Here is a 16,107-nt window from a genome sequence, read left to right as displayed (position 1 = left end):
TGTGATGAGTCACCTCCACAACATCACCTCTGTGAAATGGGATAACTCTATTCCCGCTACAGGTAAGCGGAGTTGGAGGAGACTGCTGACTCCTCTCCTGGGATTAAAGAAAAAGCAACAGCAGCCAACGCCCCATCTTGGGTGACGAGGGTCCCAAACCTGGCCACCAGGAGGTCTGCCTGCCTGGCATTTTGTTAAACAAGGCAGTGGGCCTTTCAGAGGCAGGGAGCAGAGGCCAAAAGTGTATCAAACATCCCTATTAGAGCTGCTTCTCTCTTGGCCACCTGTTGCTTCACTGGGGAACAAGGTTGGAAAGAGGGTGCTAATTCAATCTTCCAAAATGAATAAAGATAAGACTGTAACAAAGGGTAATGAAGATCTGGGAGCACGTAATCCACACTCCCGATATCCCAGCCCGGGACTGATTGAAACTGATTGAGCCAGGAACAGTCAGGGGGAAGGTTGGCTTTCCCAGCTGGGCAGTAGGCATGGGAGGGACCGCTCAGAGACCATGTTCCTTAACCATCTTTTCACCAATCAGCCCTGCAGGCTTGGAGAGGACCTAGGTAGAGGGTGTTTTGGGGTCCATCCCTAAATCCAAAGGCCACCTTTGGGGAATGCCTGGGGACCAGGATTATCTGTGACCACAGGAGCACATGTGTCAGTGCACACAGTGCATCCTCGATGCCTGTGAGCCAGGCTCGCTGTGGTGGAGACACCCAGATGCACATGGGGCTGGCCCATCCACGTAGGCAGGGTAGGACAGCTTCACTGCTTACCAGCTGTGTGAGCTGGGGGGAGAGCCTTCTCTAAGCCTGAGTGACTTCATCTGTGGAGTGGGAATAGTAATAGTACCCCTAGAGACAGCAGCTGAAAGAGCCAGTTCAGCACCAGGCCCCAGGAAGGGCCCGAGATGGTGAGTTATCATGACAACCATGTGACTTCTCCTTCCTGGGTTCATGTGGGCAGGAGGACCCCTGAGCTGCTTCTTTGAAATTCTAGGAGAATTGTATTTATAGCCACAGGGAGAGGCCTTCCTGTCACTATTCCATCTCCCTTTGTGGTTCAGACAATGAGAACTTGGCGCCTGGCCTGTCAGGGAGGGAGGGAAAGAAGGTGCCTGCCACTCCTCCAGGCAGAGAATTCAGACTTTACGCAGAGCCAGAGACCTGCTTCGCTGGAACGGAAAGCGATTTGCAGCAACACAAAGGATGCGTGAAAGAGGGAGCCAGGAGCTGGGCAGGGGGAGGCTGGAGGCTGGAAAAGGAAGAGATGAAACTGGCCCAGGGAAGAGCAATTTAAATGCACCAAAGCAGGAGCACACCTGCCAGGGACCAGTTTCCATTCTCAGGGAATGAAAGATCCACCATGCAGGTGCTTCTGCCGGCTGATGAAGAAGGGGGAGCAATGGGCGTGAGACCCAGTGGGCTGGGCCTTCCAGGATAGATGCTGGGTTTTCCTTTCCTTTGTTGTATATTCTAAGGTGGGAACTTTGGAACTTCCTATGGGGTCTCATGCTGGGGGCTGGAGTGAGAGTTGTTGTAAAGACTCTAAGGGTCTGGGAGAGGAAAGGGCGGACCTGAGTCACAGGTCTCAATGACAGGAAGGCTGTGGGTGCAGTGGGGGAGACCCAACAGCTCTAAGGAGTGGAAGCCCAGACCTCAGGCCTCACTCAGACATTTGATGTCTTCCTGACTTCCCGGGGGGTCCAGGGTAGGTCCAGATCTTAAGACCTTGTGTTTGAACACTGCATCCGATATAACGCAAACCTCTTGCTGACTTAAGGGGTGTTCCCCCCACCTCCTGCCAGCCTAGCAGCAGGAACTCCCCTCAGATGAGGCACAGACACTACTGTGACAGTAATGGTGACAGTGGGTGAGCCTGACAGGCACTGAGGGGCAGGAAGGAGGGGACAGAGTGTTGGGGATACCATGCCCCAAGGGCCATTCTCTGCAGCAAAGGGCTTCTAGGTGTGGAGTGAGTGGAGGGGGATATGGCCTGTCCCAAGCACACAGCTCTGCGGCCCCAGGCCAGTGACTTCCACTGCTCTGAGCCGGGTATAGGGATAAAAACACCCTCTCACAAGGCCACAAGGGGGACTAAAATACTCACCTGCCCAGGGCAGAGCCTGGGAGATGCCCTGCCCTCTACCCCTCCAAGGACACCCCAGTGCTCAGGGTGGGGGCTCCACACTCACTTATCAGAGATTTGTGTCCTGCCCCACTGCCTCCTGGCTATGCGACTCTGGGCAAGTCCCTTCCCTGAGCATCAGTTTCCTCTTCCACAAGAGGGATCACAATATCCCCTCTCTCTGTGTTGCAGTGAGGACCTGGGGGATAATCCTCAGAAAGTGCCCAGCCCAGATGACTCGATTGAAGGCAGCATTGCTCTGAGCTGGGGGTTGTCACCCCAACCTGGGGGTCTACGTGGGGAGTGGTGGCAAAGAGGGGCCTTTTACACAGTGAAGCCTGGACCCACAGGAGGGTTGTTATCACTCTCACAACTATCCTTCACTCCGGTGTCCCTGCCAGAAGCCTACCTGGGAGTTTGTTTTCTGTTGCTATAACAGAATATTGCAGACAGGGTAACTTACAAGCCAGAGAGGTTCAATTGGCTCACAGTTGGAGGCTGAGAAGTGTAAGATCAAGCGACTTCCTCTGGTCAGGGCCTTCTTGCTGTGTCATACCTGACAGGGGAGCGCAGTAAAGACAGCAAGAGGGGGCTGAACCCTTTTGATAACAAACGCACCCCCCAGATAACGACCTTAGTCCATCAGTCACCTCTAAAGGGCCCCACTTCTCAATACTGTTGTATCAGGGATTAGGTTTCTAGCACATGAGCTTTGAGGGACACGCTCAAACCACAGCAGGTCCACGGCCATCCCTCCCCTGCTCCCTGCTAGATCACGTCCTCTGCAGGCCTGACAGAGCAGTCTGGCCCAGCCTCGTCTGCAGAAATGGGTTCTCCATATGCATGGAAATTGTCCACTTACCTGGAGATTCCCACTGAAATGGTGCTTCTCTTCCACCTGGTTAATGGCGAGACGCCCACGGCCGCATTCTTTCCTTCTGCCTTTATGAGCAAATAAGCGATAAGAGGCTCATTGCAGACTCTGACAAAACGCAGCACTTCCTTTCGGTCCCATTATGTTAAAAGCAGAATTTCCTCTCCACTAGCTGATAACCTTTTTCTCTCTCTTTTCTTTTAAATGAGAGTATCTCTTGTTCAGTCTTGTGGAAGATTTGTTAAGAGAGATAAGTGGAGAAAAGTCATGAACTCCTGAAAAGATATAGCTCTTTAAAAAGAATTCATTTGTGGCATGAAATCCACCGAGCGCAGGTGTAAACCACCGGGTCATTACCGTACAGTGGAATTGTTTTGCCTTGAATTGAATTGTAGCTGTGGCTTTAAGTGCCAGTCCCCACTTCTGTTTCAAGCTGCGATACTGTCAGCCCTGCCTTGGAGCTTCACAACAGTTAAGTGAACTCCCACCTGTGCCCTCTCACCTGGATGGGTAGGAGTGGGAGGGAGACGCTCCCCCAATTCCCTATCTGCCAGCTCTGTCCTCAGAAGGGTGACCATCCTTTCCTAGTCAACCAGACTGAGGGCGGTCCTGGTATGAGGCACCTCTAGTACTGACAGTCCTAAAAGTCCCAGGCAACCAGAAGTAGTTGGTCACCCTGTTCCTTGGGGCTCCTGACGTTATCACCAGTAAGCCAAGACCCATGAGGAGGGGCAGGTGAAGTCCTCACCCCAGACACCCCCGTGCCCTGCCTATAGACCAGTAATTTTCAACCAGCGTGCCAAGCACCTTCATGTGTGGTATAAGGGTCTCAGGTATGCCATGAAAATTTTTAAAGATCCTTAGTTAAATTATTTTCGAAAGAAGTTCAAAGCATAATAAGTATCTTCTTATGTTTACTCTTTTTTTTTTTGATCCATGTAATTTAAGTGTGCCATGGAAGTTTTAACTACAGGCTCAAGTGTGCCGTGAGATAAAGAAGGTTGAAAAATGTTGCTATAAACCAACCAGGGTTCTCACCTTCAGTGATGTCTCTGTAAGGAGCTGCGGCTGGAGAAGGTGGCAAGGCCTCGTGCGGCTGCCTTTAGAAGGCTTCATTCTGCCCTGTCTCATCTGTTGCTCACAACCAGTGTCAGAGCAGTGCAGACACCTGCCCCGAATCACCCGACCAGCCTGTGCACCCTGTCTCCAGCTTCTGAGCCAGGGCCCCTCCAGAGCTCAGCCTTGTCAGAGCCTGTGCCAAGTGCAGGGTCAGCTCCACCTGACCCTCTAGCGCCCAGTGCAGGTGTGGGCACATGGCGAAGGCCCTAGGAGGGAGGTGTGGGGTTCCTTGGCCTCTCACTGCTTCCAACTCTGGCAGAAGCTTCAGCTCCCTGACTCTGGCTCCTTGGGGTTTGATAAGTGTCAAGTGCTTCATTTCAAAATTCATGAGATCACAGCATCTGGGGCCAGCGGGACCTTTATCTCAGCACTGACTGCCAACAGCCGTGGTTTGTTAGCTCACACGTGTCCTCACCACCCCGGCCCACTGCCCCAGAAGGATATTAATCTCAGCCCTCCTGGCTTCTTTCCTTCTCCTGTCTTCAAAGAGGAACATTATCTTTGTGAATCGGTTCCAAAATGACGGGGGCTGCAGAATAAGAGGCAGAAAGAGGGAAAGGAGGGAAGCGGACGTGGAAGAAGTTAACATGATGAGGTAGGGGAGAAGGGGAAGCCGGTCGGGGCTGCAGGGGAGAGCCAGCCGTGACCCTTATCTGTCAGGGACAGTTTGGACATCTGGGCTCATGACAGGCTCTGCAGGTCTCCACTGTGGGAAGCGAGAACTTCAGAAAGTGCTACAGGCGCTGGGCATCAGATCCCCCTTAATTTTCCTTGAGAGATGAAAATAAAATTTGAAATGTCTTTAAAGATTATTTTTGGCTGCTGGACTGTTTCTTCAAATTTTTTCCCTTGCCGAGACTGGGCCTCCTGGGGGCCCCATTGTAGTCAGGTCACCCCATCCTGTGGGCTTCAAAGGCCCAGGCCGGGGTCCAACCATCACCGTGCACAGGGGGAGCATGTGACCAACATGCATGGAATTAACAAAGAAACTCAGAGAATAGCACGTGCCTCCTAGGAATTCATTTTGTCCTAGATATGTTGTGGACACCCAAGTAAAAATTAGACTGTCCAAGCAGGGGATAATCAAATTCACATTTATTGAGTGTCTTACCAAGACTCAGGCAACATTGGGGTCAGAGGTGTCACCTCTCCCATTCCACAGAGAGGAGCTGACTCAGAGAGGGGAGGAGCCAGGCCCAGGGCAAGGGCAGCCTTGCAGAGTGGGCAGGTTCAAGCTCCGCCTACCTGGCTTCACCTCCACTTGCTCTACCACCCGGACCAGAGGAGAGAGGGGCACCCTGGCTTTGAGGTCCTGAGCAGGGTTGGGAGAAGGTTTCATGTGAGCAAGACTTCCCAGTGCAATGATTTCAGCAGACAGGGTAGGGGACGTGGTCGTGGTCATCAGAGGGAAGGGCAGTCCAGGAGGAGGAGTATCAGGAGGCACAGACAGGATGTGGGGCAGCCCAGAGCACCTTCGGGAAAGCAGTGTCTTCTAGGACCAGCCAGAGAGACATAGCTGGACAGGCAGGGTGGGGCTGGACCAGGCAAGCAGGAACCCACTCCAAGGTCACAAGCTTTACACAGCTCCCCCAGCCAACAGGAGTCCCATGGTGGAACTCATTTGTACACGAGGCTCAGGCCAGCTTTGCATTTCCCACCCCTAAACCCCAATTACCCCCCCAACTGTCAGTGGCAGCTTCTGTCCTGCCGCTCAGGCCCCACACTGAGGCCCCAAGCTCCTCAACCCAAGTCCCCTGGGGCATGGCCAGAGCTGCCCTGAGCAGCCCAGACAGAGACTACCAGCTATGACCTGGGGGACACACATTCAGATGTGGGTGGCTGAGTCTGCTGTAGGTCCTGCGATGGCCAATACAGTGGCAGAAGGGGCAATGGGGCTGGTGCTGTGGTGGGTGTGGGTGCCAGCCTGTGGGTGGAGGGAGCCAAGGTTTAGAGAGGGTCAGGGACCTTGGGGGGTTATGCAGACTCAGTGATGGGATCCAGGCTGGAAGCCACTGCACTAGTCCACCTCTTTGGCCTGGGGTCTCTCTCTGCATCCTGAGGCGCCCCAGCCTCTATCAAGCAGATCCCTTTTTCCTCTTCTTCAGCAAGTCCCCTTTCACCTTCCACCTGGATGACCGAGACCATGTCTCCACCTCCGGCCAAAGAAACAATAATTACTCGACATGACATAAGTAAGAAAAGACTTGCTGCTGAGCCACTAGGGCGATGGAGAGCTGGGAGCAGCTGGTCAGGCTGCAGATACCCATGTCCATTGCTTCCTTTCTGGAAATGAGCCCCCAGGGGGGCTGGCTTGGGTTCTGGGGCCTGGCGGCCCTGGTTCATGGATCTGCCAAGGGCCCTGGGCTCATCTTCCCCTCCAGGAGCCTCAGCTAAGAAAGAGTACCAGTTCCAGGTGCTGACAGGAGAGGGGGCATGGTCCTGGTGTGTCATGAAACAAGGATCTCTCCCGAGACCCTGGGGGCTACACTGGACTACAACTGCCCGGGTCCTGGGGAGGAGGCCGTGAGACTACCTCAGCGGGGAAGGCTGGAGTCCCCTCAACAGCCACCAAAAGTTTTTAGCCAGGGGCTGATCTGGTTTATAATTACACAATATCCCCTGTGAACTCAGCCTTGCCCACAGCCAGCCCTAAAGGGAGATCAGGGAGGGACGGGGAAGCAGGAGGCTGAGTCCTCACTGGACCAGGTGAAGGCAGTGGCTGGCTCTAGAAACCACAGCTCTTGGGTCAAACAGGTTGGACATTAGGGTCCCAGCTCCATCCTCCCCAGCTGAGTGACTTTGGGTGGGCCCCTGAACCCCTACATATGGGCTTCTCTGCTCCCACTCAGCTCTAGGCACAGAGATAATAACAATAATTACAAAAATCCCAACTCTCCAGTCCTTCATCCCAGCCAGCCCATACCAGCTGCCCCAAAGTAGGCAACAGGAGGGCTTGTGGGCAGGATGTCCAGTCCCACCTCTGCCACCTGCTCTACATGTGGCTTTGGGCTGATCCTTCCCTGCTCTCTGGGCCTCAGTTTCCCCATGTGCAAAATATGGGTGATGAACTTGACACTTGGAGGAGGGGAACGTATTCATCACATTGAGCAGTCAAGTTCTACAGGACATTTGGGAACTGTAGGGGGAGGAGGAGAGGGAGGGCAGGGGCAGAGACCACACTGGAGCCATGACTCACAGCTGCTGAGTGGTCATGACATGCCAGGCACTGTCCTGAGTGTTCCACATAGATGAACCTACTTGGTCCCCACAGCATCAACTGGACAAAGGCACTGTTACTATTATCCCCACTTTATGAATGAGAAAACTCTGAGGCGTGGAATGGTATGTAATGGCCAGAACACCTCTCTGGGAGTCAGGGACAAATCTGGATCCCTTGACTTCTTGTGCCACCTTCAGGAAGGAGCCTCACCTTCCCATCTCTAAGGAAGGAGGCAGAAGAGGAACTGAAAGGAGTGTGAGGTCGGCCAAGGCCAGGAGCTGGCCGGTGGCCTGCACATGAGGTTAGATCCACTCCCCAGGAGGGAGACATTGTATCCCTTTTTCAGGCAAGGAAACCACTGCCCAGAGAGGTTTAGACACTTGACTAATGCCACTCAGCAAGTGCATGCAAACTAGGATTCTTTCCACCCCTGACAGGCTGCTTTGGGGGCTGGTACCCCCACGGGGCTAGGGGAGAATTGGGGTATAGATCTGTCTGCTGGTTATGGGAGTTTTCAGGACAACAGGCAAATAACAGTTTCCAGAAAGCCAGGTGTCCGGTACCCTGACCTATAGGCAGGAAGGGAGAGCTCAGGCCTGGGCAGTGAGATGACAAAGGAGAGCGGGCTAGTGGGTGGGGAGTGCGCAGGCGCCTGCCACACACAGGTCGGGCTAAGGAACAAGGGCTGGACCCTGGGAGGTGGTCAACAGGACTAGGCAGGTCCCCAGACATGGAGGAAGTGAGGTCTGAGGCCAAGTCCAGGCTGCCAAGCAGCTTCCAGCTCCTACTTGGTCCTCCCCTCCCTGGCCACAGCCCTCCCAGAGGCCAGAGGAGGACTTTGAACAAGTAACTCACATCACATCCCCACAGCTCCCAGCCCTCCACGGCTTCTGGTCTCATGCAGCAAAAATCTACACCAGCCAGCATGGCCCACAGTCCCTTCCCCATCCTCACTGAGCTCCAGCCATGACTTCCTGCCCTCCCTCAAACAAGCTAAGTCCATTGGCCTCAGGGCAGGCCGTCAGGGTGTGGGGCTGGGATATGGGGGCTCTCCTGGAGGCCCAGGGAGGGCAGGAGTGGTCAGAATGGCCCCAGGTCAGCTGGGGAGGCCAGAGGGCTTGACTTGCAAAGATGTGAGCTGCGGAAAGAAGCTTCTTCAAACCCCCAACTAAGGGTGGGATCCCCAACCAGGCAGAGCTGGGCTGGCAGGGCCCCAGGGGGCCTGTGGGGTCAGAGGGCTGGAACGCAGGGCAGGCCAGCCAGGGCATCACATAGGGATGCGAGGAAGGAACATTCTGTCAACTGGAACCAGCTCAGGGAACTCCAACAGGGCTGGAGAACTTTCCTCCTACCAAGTAGCTGAAGGGGAGCAGATGTGTTTCCACGACACATGAGTGTTTTTCGGGAGACAAGGTGATTGTTTTTGTACTGGAAAGTCAAGAATGGAAAATTCCACTTTCCGAACAGTCCTCTCCTCTCCCCAGCACTAAAGGAGAGAGGAAGCTTCTGTGCGCAGCTTACAGGTGCCTGCAATTCTGCCACCGGAGTTCCAGCTCTATGGCTTGGGGACTTGTCATTTGTTCAAATGCAGACAACTTCACGGAAGTCGTGTCTTCAACACAAACTGATTTTCGTTAACTCAGCAAATATTTATTGAGCACTTGCCCTAAAGCAGGCAGTACCCAAAGTCTGGGAAGAGAAAAATTAATTAAGACTTGTCCAGAGATGAACCTTCAAGGCAACAGCAAGGTTGGGACGTGGTATTGCGATAAGGAAATCTGACCACGTGGTTTTGCGAAGTGGGAGTGGGAATGAGGTGCCACAGGGCCCCACAGCAGAGGTGCTGCATTTCAAAGTTGCAGAAGGTGAAGCTCGAGCTGGGGGGGCAGGGGTTGTGCATCTCAGATGGGGGCACAGCAAGAGCAAGTGAAGAGAGCCACAGAGCAGCTGAGGGGTGGGGGTTCCACACTGCTCAGCATGGCTGGGCCAGGGCCAGAACATTGGGTCAAAGGGCACCAGAACAGACCTATCTCTGCAGTTCTGGGTTAGCCGATCCAGCAAATTCCTACCTTTGTTTATGCCAATTTGTTATCACTTTCTCCTGAAAAGTTCCCAACTGGTCCTACGTAGATAGGCAGTTACAGAGGACAGAATTTGATGGAGCTAGAAAAAGAATAGCTAACAGGTGCCCAGAACCTAGACTGGGCGGGTAGCATTCAAGTCCCTTTTCCTCTGATTTCAACCCCATTCACAGTTCTTATCAACAGTCAAGATCTTTCCCTAGGAAACATCACCTGCCACCTGCCTGACGCCTGCCTGGCAAGTCCTGGTCAGGTGGTCCAGGTGTCAGGAACCCTGAGTTCCATCCCTACCTCACCTGCTGCCTGGCTGTGGATCCCAGGCTGGGTTATACTTGCTCCGTGGGCCTAGATTGGGATTTACTCACCAGCCTGTAGCCATGAGCTTTCCAAGGGAAGAAGCATCACATTCAGGCTGCATGGCCAGAGGCCTGAGGTCAGGCCCAACTGCTGACTCAGCTGAAGTTTTGCTGAGCCACAGTTAGACTGTAAGGTGAGGAAAATCCCCCCAACGCTCAGCCTTTCACTCCCCACTGCAGCTGTCCCGGGCAGTCCGTGTAGGGACTCCCTCCTCCCCCTCCTCACTGTGGGTAATGATGAGGGCACCGTGCACGGGGACAAGGCTCGGAAGGTGAAATCAATTAGTGGGGTTCAGCACAGGTTTGTACTTGCTGGGTGATGTGAGCCACACTCTCAGGGTCCTCTAAGGGCAGGGACACGTGTATGTGTTCACAGACAGGAGCGGAGGAGACAAGGCTGAGGGACCCACCTTCTCCCATGAGGAGAGGGTGGCAGCCCTAGGAGCACTAGAGGGGCCCAGGGCCCTAAAGTCTGGGCTGGGATCCCAGGCCTGCCCCACCCTGCTGGGACTCAGGTCCCTCTCTTCAAGGCTGGTAGCATACAGAGGACAAGAGGGGGGCGGGTGGGGAGGCAGGAACAGTGGTGGGGGAGGTTGGGAAGGTTAGGACTAGATAGTCCATCACTGATTCCTTCATTTGTTTGCTCCCTGGTGTCACACAGGGGCTTATGGTTGTTAGTGGTCAACATTAAACAGGGAATCACACAAAAATATGTAGTAGTCCAATTGTAACATGGACCATGAAGGGAAGCTGATTGCAGATTAAAAGATGTTAGAGAGTGGGTAATTGACACCGCCTGTACATACGTTAGCCCTCACAGCAACCCAGTAAGACAGGGGCTCTAAGAGGGAGTGGAGGCCCAGAGAAGGTTGGTAACTCTCTCGAGGACACACAGCTCATAAATGGTGATGTTGGAGTCCTGGAAAAGTGAGGTCTGTCCCCAGAGGTGTGCTCTGGGACCAAGAGCTGGCAGGGCTGCAGTGGAGCCAGTTGGCACAGCTTCTCAACAGGACCAGACCTGAGAAAAGGAACTAGCTTGGTCTGGACACGCTTTTCTGCAGAGGGCCAATCAGGGCTGTATTTCACCTCTAGAGGAATTGTCTCAGTTCAGCAGCCCCAGAGTTTCAGGGGAAGGGTGAGCATGGTGGGATGGGCTCAGCTTTCTGACCCAGTGACCTATCCATGGATGTAGGAAAGTCAGGGACCCCCCTCGCCAGAGCCCCCTTCCCACAGAGCAGGTTATGAGCCTCCCACAACCAAATCCAAGAATGGCTTTAAAGGAAGAGAATTTGTGGGTGTGTATATCCTGCCTCTGTCTCTTCTATCTGGCTGTGTGGTCTCAGGTGAGTGACTCAACCTCTCTGAGTCTCTATTTCCTCATAAGTGAAATAGACCAACTCAAAATTAACATACAGAACCTATATGCAATGCATGTGGATTTCCTTCACACTCCACTCTCACTAGAACCCCTGAAGAATGATTTTCCCTTCTCTGCACTTCCATTGTGACATTCTATTAGCCCCCAGCCAGGCTGGTCAGAGCAATGGGCTGAATCGAGGCTGAAATAAAATTAACTGGAGACTGGTGGGGTTTCTGCGGTGATGAGCCTCTAACTCATTGTCCTGGGAGCCCACTACGATGCTCTTGGGGAGGTGGTAGGCTCAATCCCAATAAGGGCCACAGGGCTCAAATGGCCCCACCAGTGTGACTTACGGCAGGGGTGGGAGACAGGACAAGCCAAGGCAGGGTTGGACTGTGGGTGAGTGGCCAGGGTTTGTTCAGAGAGTCACAACCGGACAGGCTTTTCATCCCAGCCCACCCTCACCTGAAAAATTGGGACACTGAGGCTCAGGATGGGGATGGGGCTTACCCCAACCATATTACTGTCAGATGAACTTGCACCCAACTGGGGACTATCATGATCCCCAGATGAGGAAACACAAGCCCAGAGAGATTCATTGACTTTCCAGGGTCACAGAGCACACCGGGACCAGGAATTAACTCCAGGTCATCCAACACTAACCCCTGGGTTGTGGCTGCCTAATAAGCTGGTAGATGACTGAGCAGGATTCAAATCTCGGTCAGCTCCAGACTCCAGAGCTCTCACCCTCTTCACCACCAAACAACATGGCAATAGCCAGGGCTGGATGGACTGGGGTTGGCCTCTTCTCCAAGCCCCACTCAAGCCTCCTAGGAGGGTATGTAGCAGAAGGTGCCCAAAGGGGAGTCCTACACCAAAGCTGGTCCTCAGATGCTGCAGGACAGGGACCAAGGTGGCATCTGTGGAGAGTGAGAGATGATGCAGACACCCGGGCTGCAGTCAAGGCAGCAGGCTCCGTCCCTCTCAGAATCCTCCTGGGGTCTTATTAAAAGACAGATTCCCCAGACTTCTCTGGAGCAAGGAATCACATTCTCCTGGGGTGGGACTCAGGAATCTGATTTTTAGAAAGCCCCATAGGTGATGCTGAAGTCACAATCAGACCCAGGTGCCATCTGGGAACCAATATGCCAAGTCCTTGGAGAGTCTGAGGTCTCAGACACTAAAGGTGGTAACAACAATAACAGCAACGTGTCTCTCTGCATCCTCCATCCTCACAGTGGCCAGGAAATGAGGGGGACTCTCACCAACCCATCTGATGGATGAGGAAACTGAGACTCGAAGAGCGTCACTCAGCTGGTGAGGAAGGGCACTGGGATTCACGCGGAGCCTGGGTTTCTCCCTCCCTCCCTGCAGCGGACCTGGAGGCAGAGAGGTAGGGAGGGGCTGGGGCTGGTAGGGGGGATCCTATGGGAGTTCCACCTTCAGAACCCCTCTGCCTCCTCTGTTTTGTCCATTTCCAAGTGGGAATTTAAGTTTCAAAAAGACCTAATGGCCTAGAAGAGAAGATTTTTATAGGAAAAAGCAGCTCTTCTTCAAGGTTAGCATGAGCAGAGCGGAGGGAGCAGGAGAGATTGATGAGCAGGCACGCTGGGCCCCAAATAAACACGAGCCGCTCAGGCTGAAAAAAGACAGCTCACAGGGGATGCTGAGTGGGTATCCTGTGGGCCCAGGGGCCTTAGACGTTGTCCAAGCCTCCCCTCCAATCTGGCTGGGCCCAGACCCACTCCGTGTCAAACACCTCTAGTGGTGAGATCACCACTACCCCATAGGCAGCTCACTCCACTGTCCAGACTAATAGTTAGATGGTTCTACTCCTTGGATAATTTCTCTATTTTTCAGAGAAATGGGTGTGAGGCAAGGAGTGGAAGGCATAGCCACCCATCCCTGCACCCCACGGATTGTGTGATGAGTGATCCAAAGCACATCGTCTTTCCTGGCCTCAGTTTCCTTCTTTGTAAAGCAAACTTCAAAGGGTTGGTGGGAAGATGAAGGGAAACAGCTCGTGTAAGGGCTCAGCGTGGTGTCTGACACATAGTAGGTACTCAGCAAACAGTCCGATTCCACTAGCTTGAGGGGTCTGCCAAGATGTCTATGGCCTGTCCATGGAATGGTGCCTGGTGTAGGGGTGTTTGATTGGCGTGAGTGTATATGAGGAGGTGAGTGTATATGGGATGACACATTTATGCACCTTTAACAAAAGACAGGTTAACAAGAGAAAACCGTAACATTTATTTAACCAAAGTCTTGTATAACCCAGGAACTTTTAGAAATGATGTCCCCCAAACCCAGAGAAAATGGGCTATTTTTAAGTTTAGTTTCAGTGGAAGGTGGGCAGCCATGTAGAGATGTGATTGGACTAAAGAGGGGGACCTCTTTAGGTAATAGAGGGGACCCTGCAAGGACTGTCTGCTCAGATTCCTCCTGGCCTCTCCCACGGCTTTCCTTCCCCTAGCCCCTGGGTGGGGCAGGGGCTCTCTGGAATGAGGGTCTTTGAGGGAGAAGAGAGACTAGGTTTATGGGTTGCTTCGAGGAAGAGGAGCTCTGGGTTTTGTGACCTGCCTGGGGGAAGAGAAATCCGGGTTTCTGTGATTGCTTCATAGGAGAGAGAGGAGCAGAGGACAGGAGGGCACGAGAAGGGGAGAAGGACCCTGTTTCTAGGAGCTCCCAGTCTCCTTTAGTTCAAACTGCATCCCATCTGAGCACCACACGTCAAGGGGTCACAGTCTGACCCCAGTGTGTGCTATGAGGTGTGAGGGTGTGCATGCAGTGTGTACGTTGTGTCTACGTGTATGACATGTATGCATGTGCTGTGTCTGAGATCTGAGGTTGAGGCTTGGAGGAAACGGGTGAAGTGGTGGATGGTGACACAGGGAAGTTAGTCAGGGGTCTGCTTAGAGAAACCTAGGGTCTGTGACAACCTGGGGAATTCTCAACACAGTGTAACCATGATTGTTTTGATATACAGGAAGGGGCATCTTTTTCTGACCTTGGAGGGAAGTTGACATCCAGGAAGATGTCCCATCCTACACTTCAATTCCTTGTCTCCTGGGGAACCGATAGCCATGAGCCGTGGAACAGGCATGGAGCATCTTGCCAGGGTGTCATCTTTGCTCCAAGATCAGAGAAATGCCCATTATTTAATATTCAAAACACCGTGGCTAAATCATAGAGGGTAAAAGGCACGTAGAGGTGACATACAAAATTAGAAACCTCTACGGAGAAGTGTTTCACTGGATGGCTGCTTCGGCCTCCAAGCGCTCCCTTGGTGGGAGGCATGCACCGTGGAGTCATTTTGAAATCTTTGCACTTCAAGACATGGAGCATCAGTGGAAGAGACAGAGCAGGACCGTGACTTGCTCTCAACAGGGTTTTAGAAAACTATCTCTGCAGAAGGGCTAACGGTGGGGGAAACTGGAGGCCTGGGAAGAAGATTTGCGATAATACAAGTGACAGGTGAGCAGGTCCCTGGGGGCAGGACAGGGCAAAGGGAAAAGACACAGGGAGCTTGAAAGATATGTTGGAAACTCTTCTTTGACAATGTGAACATTACTTTCTTTGCATTACTATTATTATTGCTTAATACTTTGCAGCAATCGTCTGATTTCTTTTCTGAATGTATTTATCTTCATTCATTCTTTACAGGGTTTTTGTTTCTAGTCCTTATCTTAAACATTCTTATTGTTGGAAAATTTTAAGCCTTTTTAATTCTGTGAAGACAAAAAGTGGAAACCTAATAACCACATGTATATGTAAAAATAAAAAATAAAGATATGTTGGAAACAGCTCTGGGACTTGAGGGTGGAGGAATGCAGGCTCTGAAGAGGGAGGCGTCCATTCTCACCACTGACCTGATTGGTCCCAGAATCACAGGAAAACGGGCAATTGTCCATTCTGCAAATAGGGGCGGATGGGGGTAAGGCCCCAGTGGTTGTAAGCCAGCAATCCTTTATTCAACTAGAACAATTGCATTGATGAAATAGAAAAAGGCCAGCCCGTTCTCTGAGACCAGTGTTATCCTCCCCCCAAAACTAGACAGAGCTATCACGAGTCAAGAAAACTCCAGAAGAGTGTGCTTTATGAAAACAGGTGCAAGAGTCCTTGACCAAATACTAACCAACAATGCAAATAGGATTATATAACCTGACAAAGTGGAATGTATCCCAAGAACACAAAGTTGGCTTCCTACATGAGCGTCAGAGTGACATCACCAAAATAGCAGAGTGGAAGCCATCTGGCTGCATCCTCTCTCGTAGAAAACCAAACACAAATACCCGCTGGCAAGATTCTCACCAGCCACATCCCAGCGCTCAAATCTCAGGCTGAGGCATTCAGTGGGACCACAGAGAAGTGAAATATTCCAAGAAGACAGTAAGAGAAGTACACTTCTGTGTCTGTAACACCCTTCCCCAAGTCTGCCAGGCACCACGCAGGGAAAATTTCCCTGGACTCACCATTTCTACACTGGAAAAAGTCAGATCAAGAGGGACAGTCATCTTCCCCATCATCTTGGGTTCCTGCCACAACCTACAGGAAGCATGATGAGTACCTGTAGGGAGAAAAACCCCTGAGGGGGCCAGAGACAAAGGTGAGAATACAGGTCTAGCAACCCCAGCCCAGGAAACTCTGCTCTTTATTTCAGCCTTTAAAACACCTAAGAATAGGCCTGGGAGCAATGGGTCACACCTGTAATCCTAGCACTCTGGGAGGCTCAGGTGGGTGGATTGCCTGAGCTCTGGAGTTCTAGACCAGTCTAAGCAATAGCAAGACGCCATCTCTACTTTAAAAAAAAAAAAAAAATGAAAAACTGAGGCAAGACAATTGCTTAAGCCCAAGAGCTTGAGGTTGCTGTGCGCTATGATGGCACAGCTCTCTATTCAGTGTGCCAGAGTGAGAATCTGTCTCAAAATAAATAGATAAAATAAAATGCCTAGGAATAAATTTAACCA

This window comes from Otolemur garnettii, unplaced genomic scaffold, assembly GCF_000181295.1.
Source record: "Otolemur garnettii isolate 467f Iridium unplaced genomic scaffold, OtoGar3 scaffold00184, whole genome shotgun sequence".
In the NCBI taxonomy this organism is placed as follows: Eukaryota; Metazoa; Chordata; class Mammalia; order Primates; family Galagidae; genus Otolemur; species Otolemur garnettii.
Note: the sequence above shows the minus strand (reverse complement) of the source record.